Source organism: Carassius carassius, chromosome 47, assembly GCF_963082965.1.
Source record: "Carassius carassius chromosome 47, fCarCar2.1, whole genome shotgun sequence".
NCBI classification, from domain to species: domain Eukaryota; kingdom Metazoa; phylum Chordata; class Actinopteri; order Cypriniformes; family Cyprinidae; genus Carassius; species Carassius carassius.
In genome coordinates, this window is record NC_081801.1 from 16,308,074 (window position 1) to 16,316,094 (window position 8,021).

An 8,021-nucleotide genomic window follows, 5' to 3' on the forward strand; every position below is an offset into this window, starting at 1 on the left:
GTAGGCGGAGGGGTATAAAACAGAATTGGAATTGGGCCTTAATATTGTATATTGTATACATGTTTATGTAGATCTGATCAAATTCTTTTATAAATGCACATCTATTGGTGATATTATTATAATTTTTGCACAGATCTGACTGAATTTTCTTATGAATGCACATGTATTTGGCGATATTATTATAATTGTTTTTTTCTAAAATAAGTGTATTGAAAGCCTATGCTGTAAAAATTTCATTACTGTATTATTACTAGACATGTGCCGGTATTCAATAATGCGATATATCACGGTAATTAATATGCACAATATTGTTATCGTGAGCACTTCTAAATACTGTGAATAATTATTATAATTACTAACATTGCAAATAATTCAGAATTTGGGATGCATTTTAAGAATACTATTCCCATCAACTGGTCAAAATGAACAAAACAGCTGTATGCTGCTTAAAAAACGCGTGTGTGCTCTGATGTAAACAAGCACGCATGAAAAGCACATGGGGGAACACTGTGCTGAATGAAAGCACATTCTCTCTCTGAAAGCAGATGGCGCTAAACTGCAGGAGAAAAGCAGCCTTTACTCTGGAAACCCCATAAATAAAGCAGCTATTTAAATAGGCATTCAAATTTGTAGATTTGCTTTGGTGTTCATCATAGCGCCAAATACTTAAATATTTAGATTTAATAGGATATTTATTTTAAAAACTTTATTTTTCATTTTAATCTGGACTACAACATGCCCTAGAGTTTTGATTCTTTATTGTTCGTTCACGCTTTACATTAAGGTTTCATTAGTTAACATTAGTTAATTCATTAGTTAACATAAACTGCCAATGAAAAATTCATCAATCTTAGGTATTCCAATATTTAATAACACATTGTTAAAATAGAAAGTTGAAACTCCGTTATTTAATGAGCTGACATGAACTAAGAGGTGTATTTATTTTTTTTAACAAAGATTAATAACTTCTGTAGTAAATGTAGCTATTGCTCATTGTGAATGTTAATGGTTAACTAATGAGGTCGTATTGTAAAGTGATACGGATTGGTCTTTATAGTTCTTTTACACTTTAATCAGTGTAAAACTTTTATCTTTATATATGTATTCTTTATTGCTTTATTGTATTTAAATGTTCGGTTATTTTGTCACTTATCTGTTAACTCTGTGGATTTAAATTCAATTTGAATCGGTCATTATAGTTTCTACACAAGGTTAAACCTGATGAGGGATTCACATGTGATAAATGCAGGGAAATGGTAAGGCTGACAGAGTAGATTTCAGAATTGGAGACACACCTCCAAACTTTAATTGAGGACAGTAAGAATGTTAGGGCTCTAGATACGGCTTTGGATGCGTCTAACTCAGGGATTCCTGTACACACTGTCCTGTGTGTTCGGTTCCGACAACAGAGCCCCTGCAGCAGGGCAACTGGGTGACAGTGAGGCAGCATAGTCGTGGGTCAAAACACATCTCTTCTATTCCGATCAAAACATTGAACAGTTTCTCCCCACTCAGTGATGCACTCACTGAGAAACCTGATGAAAGTGCTCTAGTTATTGCCGATTCTATTGTACGGAACGTGAATATAGAGATACCAGCCACCATAGTCAATTGTTTAGCGGGAGCCAGAGCGCCTGACATCTTGACAAATTTAAAAGTGCTGGCTAATGCTAAACGTAAATACAGTAAAGTTGTTATTCATGCCAGCGCTAATGATGTTCGACTTCGTATAATTAGCATACTCGCACCCTAAAGAGAGCAGCCCGAAAAATGGAGCGCAACGTTTTACACTATTGACCACAACATTTTTTTGCATAGACTTGAACACTTTGTTGGCATAAATGGAAGTGCATTAGCATGGTTTAAATCGTACTTATATGACTGCCATCAATTCGTAGCAGTGAATGAAGAGCTATCATATCGATCACAAGTGCAGTATGGAGTACCTCAAGGCTCAGTACTAGGGCCACTACTCTTCACGCTTTATATGTTACCCTTGGGAGATATCATCAGGAAACATGGTGTTAGCTTTCACTGCTATGCTGATGATACCCAGCTCTGTATTTCTTCGCGGCCCAGTGGAACACACCAATTTAAAAAAACGAATGGAATGCATAGTCGATATAAAAACCTGGATGACAAGTAATTTCTTACTGCTAAATTCTGAAAAAACAGGAGTTAATTATAGGACCTAAAAACTCTGCATGTATTAACATAGAAAACTGTCTAAGACTTGATGGCTGCTCTGTCAATTCTTCGTCATCAGTTAGGAACCTAGGTGTGCTATTTGATAGCAATCTTTCCTTAGAAAGCCACGTTTTTTAACATTTGTAAAACTGCATTTTTCAGTCTGAAAAAATATATCTAAATTACTAGGGCTGGGTATTGTTCAAAATCTATCGATCCGGTGCCAATTCCGATACCTCAGTTTCGATAACGGTTCCTAACGATACTTTTTTCGATACCATATGTTTTAAAATCCATTTCAACATCAACACAAATACATTAAACACAAAACTTTTTTTTTTCACCTTAATTAAAACAAATTCTGGTAACACTTCACACTCAGGATAACATTATTAATACAACTGGTTGTGCGTTTTGGATAGGGGTGTGCCATTCAGTGGTGGACTGGGACCAAAAAGTGGCCCTGGACTTTCTGGCCCACAGCAGCCCACCACATCATAACGCAAACGCCCATGTTTTGATGTCATTTATTAATTTAATATTTAATTAAACAGTTTGGGGATTTTAACCAATAGGGCAACTGATCCTCCGTTAAAAAAAAAAAAGACCAGCAGCTGTTCATTTAGCGACTCCTAGTGAGCGATACATGCTCATCAAGACACAAACATTCTTCTAGAATTCACACTTTGCATTCAGTTAGCAGATCCATACGAATCATGCATGAAATAGAAGTTTATAAACTCAAATGATAGCTTTATATGCTTTACAGATGAACGTGAAGTCTTTATTCATTCGAGATGTTCAATAATAGATGCTCGGTAATACAAGTTCATGATCCGATTAGTGAACCTATGATTCTTTTGAGTCAATCTTTTCAAATAATCATTTATTTTGTTTAACGAAACCAGTGTGGAAACCAGTGTTTTACAAACTGGATAGATCTGAGGTGCAGGGCTCGCAAAATCGTTAGCCCCACTACCCGGGGCTATTGTGTTTTCCAGTCAGATGGGCTATCGTGAATAGTGATGTAAAATTCCTAACTTGATTCGCGTTGTTCACTCGCTTGAAGGGGTGAAATGGATCGTAGCTGATCGTTTGCACTTGTTTTCTAAATCTTGCTGATTCAAGCGTTTTAAACTATTTGCGCGTGTTCGGAGCTTGCGCGCACTCGTTTGAGCAGCATTTCAGACAATGCGCGTACAGAGACTGAATTAATCTTTCGCGTATCGTAACTTCTGAATGAACACATACACACACAATTATATCAAAATAATTGCCTCTGCAAGTATCCTCGTAAACACAGTCGGTTATGTTTTAAGTGAACGTATACAGTGGCCTGCTGCTCAGAGAAATTTGCTGTACCGGATAAATCTGTCACTCTCTGTTTTTTAGACGACGTGAAAGGGGGCGTGTTTCAAGATACGCAATGGAGTAGACCAAACTAAACAGGGAGGGAGGGCAAAACACTCATCCAAACAAATGCTTCATTAAATTGTTACATTATAATCCTCCACGTCTGCTGCGTTCTCAAAACTCAGGCAATTTGATAATACCTAGAATATCAAAATCAACTGCGGGCGGCAGATCCTTTTCCTATTTGGCGCCTAAACTCTGGAATAACCTACCTAACTTTGTTCAGGAGGCAGACACACTCTTATAGTTTAAATCTAGATTAAAGACCCATCTCTTTAACCTGGCTTACACATAACATACTAATATGCTTCTAATATCCAAATCCATTAAAGGATTTTTGGGCTGCATTAATTAGGTAAATCAGAACCGGGAACACTTCCAATTACACCCGATGTACTTGCTACATCATTAGAAGAATGGCATCTATGCTAAAATTAGTCTGTTTCTCTCTTATTCCGAGGTCACCGTAGCCAACAGATCCTGTACGTATCCAGACCAGATGGTGGATCAGCACCTAGAAAGGACCTCTACATCCCTGAAAGACAGCGGAGACCAGGACATCTAGAGCCCCAGATACAGATCCCCTGTAAAGACCTTGTCTCAGATGACCACCAGGACAAGACCACAGGAAACAGATGATTCTTCTGCACAATCTGACTTTGCTGCAGCCTGGAATTGAACTACTGGTTATGTCTGGACACTGTTTTCCTAATGAATGTTGTTCAGTTGCTTTGAATAAATGTATTTTGTTTAAAGCGCTATATAAATAAAGGTGACTTGACTTATAAAAAGTTATTTAACCTGTTATACTGTATTATGACCAATTAAATTTCCACTAAATTTCAATACCGTGATAATACTATTAATCGCAACAGGACACTGGCATATCCCTAATTATTACTTGTTGATAATATAACATTGACAAGTATAAACTGGCAAAAAGCTTAGCATCTCCCCGTCTGAGAATCAAACCTCCTGCTTGACAGATGGGGAAGCGTATCAATACCTCAAAATTTTGTTTCTATTTGGCATTATATTTATATGCAGAAATAGATTTTGGTGTGCAGTGTGCATTATATATGATATGCAATGATTAGGATTAGGGGTAGTACCAGCACTTCCTATATGCAGAGTACACAGTTTGCGTAGGGCACCAACTCCCGGAGGGGGTGCACCATCCCAGTTACTCAAAAAAAGAACTTAAAAAAAAAAACACCCCTTGTAAAATTCTCTCCCTTATGAAAATTAGCCATTGTTTTACTAAGAATTAAACCAAAAATCATGGTTCTTGTAGCCATGACAAACAAAAATTAACCATGGTTTTGTCACCTTAAATAATAATTTACAAAGACGTATTAAGAAAATATATACATTTTATTATAAGAACAGACCTAAGCCAACAATAGCGTTTAAAATGACTTAAAATGCATTATATAAAAACAATGAGGCCATAATGGTTAAGTAATAATTATATGGTTTCATTGAATAACATTGTTCAAATAGCCTACATAATGTAATACAAAATAAACAATTTATGTACATTGCATTCTATTACAAATGCCTGTAGAAAATTGTTGCTGTAACACTTACAGGACAATCAAATCCTTGCTTAATATTGACAAAATATTTAATTCAAATATCCACATACTCTTTCATTTTTGGCCACCTTTTTGTAATAAAAAATGATACAGCCTCTATAATTTCTTCAACAAAAACGTGGACATCAAAACCCTTACAAAAAGTAACCATGGTTTTATCGTAGTAAAACTGCTTAATTTTTTTGTGTGATTTCGGAATGCTTGAGACTATAAAATCAATCAGTATTAAACTATAAAATCACACTGTATTAATAAAATCATAGGTAACTGTCAAGAGCTACAACTGTAAATTGTAAATAATATAATTAAATTACAATTTATTTACTTTTATATTTTATTAAGGTTAAATATTTGGCAGAGGGGGCACAACAATTAAATTCTGCTTAGGGCACCCATTTGGCCTGCAGCGGCCCTGATTAGGGCTGTTGTTTTCTTTGTTGATAATGACTATGTGGACGGCTCAAAGGAATAAGTGCAGACCTCACTGCTTGAGCACCACCAAGGGAAATAGTCGAGCAGCAGACAAGGAAAAACATACAAAATTCTCCTTTCATTTAATGAATTTAAAAAAATCGATTGCTGCTTTCAAACAGAAGTTTTTTTTTCTCGTTTTAATAGTTCGTTTGAGGCAGTTTCTATGGAGTTATTTAAATGACCAATGTCCAGTGTGTATTATAGGCTATAGCCTACGCAACAGTAAGTTCAAAACAGCACTTATGCAGAGGAAACACAGCCGACGTACAGATATCAGTATATATACACACATATATATATATATATATATATATATATATATATATATATACTAGTGTTGGGCGATATGGTCATTTTTCAAATCGTCATATCGTCAGCCCGTGAGATCGACGATACACAATCTTATCGTGCATGAGTGGAGCAAGAGAGAGACTCTTTGTTCTTGTCATAGCATAACTATTTGGTGTTTTAAACCGCACAGGTGAGCGAGAGAGAGCCTATGGAGTCACCAATAAAAAAAATTACTTTCAAACATACTGACTGATTTAACTAACGTTAAATATAGAAATACTGTATTTAAAACAGCTAGTTCATACATAGTCGGACGCAACTGTCATATCGCACGTCCGCATCTGGGCAGGGAAGTTATCAGTCTAAATGTTCTGCAAAATCAGTCAACGGTGAAAATCAATAGCAGATTTCATTTAAAGTCCAACAGTTAAACACTAATATTGGGCATAAACGAACATTTAAATATAAAGTATTTAAAACAGGTAAGTTGATATATTTGTAGTAAAGTTGAATTGAACTGATGCATCAGTCATACAGCGCTCCGGACCGCGCGCCTCATGACGAGCTCGACGCACCGCAACAGAAACAAGAATGAGATGCATTCTAACATAACTGTGGGATTAAACTCAGTTAGTGAGGGCTCATTTAAAATATTGCACATACAGTATATAGGCCGTTTAGATTACTTGTTAAAGTGCAATAAAATACCTTATATCTGCAGACGATGTATGTCTGTTTGTGGATGGAGACTTTGTAACGCCCAAAACTATGTATTTTGCATGCATCACATTATAGTGCGGTGTGCATGAAAATAATAACAAGGCGGCAGATTGAACTTATTATCCATAGTGGTTCTCATTTCATGCTGCATTTTACACTTTGGAAAAGTTTAAAGTTATATATATATTTTAAATATGACCAGGCCTACCACCGGGGATTGGTAATGCTGCACTGTAATCAGTTATTTATTTTTATTTTTTCATTATATTTTATTATATGATATTGGTTTGAGACTGAGAGTATTTTATTTAGTGGAGAACTTTTCAGCAGTATTTTATTTCTTATTCTTTTTTTATATTATATATACTTTATAAAAAAAAATTTTTTTAAAAAAGTGTAAACAAATTGTTATAAAACAACCTGCAGTTTAATGTTTGCATTTCTTTCCCTTACTGTACCGAAAATGAACCGAACCCTGACTTTAAAAACGAGGTACGTACCGAACCTTGGTATCGCAGATTGACTTGTGCATTTTTTTGTGTGTGTTTTATTAAAAGTGCGGTAAACTACTAAATGTAGAAATGTTTTCACATTTTCATTGAATTTTCTGTAAAGCTGCTTCGCAACTGTGTATCATGAAAAATGCTTTACAAATAAATGTGAGTTGAATTGCAAACAATTACTAATTCATTTATTGTGGCACTACATAGATTCATTGTGAATTATGACAATTTAAAAAGTATTTTTTAGTACTTTAGCTTGTATTTATTAGGGAGTAGTAATATTTGTAAAGTCTTACAGTTACAACCGTTCCTTTGATGGCAGCTATTCATGTTGAAGTGCCCGTCAGTGAAAACGAGTTTGACCCCCCTGAACTAGGGTTTTAAAGTAAGGTCTGTTGGGATGTAATGCAGACACTGTAGTATGAAAAGTCAGCAATCACAGAAAAAATACTTTTAAACTCGTCTTGAGAGGAAAAAGGACTACTTGAAACTCACGAATAACCTTTCCGCCATTTGTCAGAAAATGGTTAACGTTAACCCTTACGTTAAAAAGACATGAAAGAAAAAAAAAGGAAAAAAAAAAAAACTCACCGTATAGCATCGATGGCGCCCTGCGGCTACAACCGCGTAAATCTGTCATAAAATGATACAATAATTACTTAATATGACCTTCACGTGGTTAAATCTGACTTATATTGTTGATTCAAACAAGATTAACTCGAAATTGTAATGTATTTAATACACGAGTAACAATTTTTTAAAGCAAACTTGCTTGAGTGTTGAGACCTTAATACAAATATTAATTATTCATAGTATACATAACACTTCATGACAA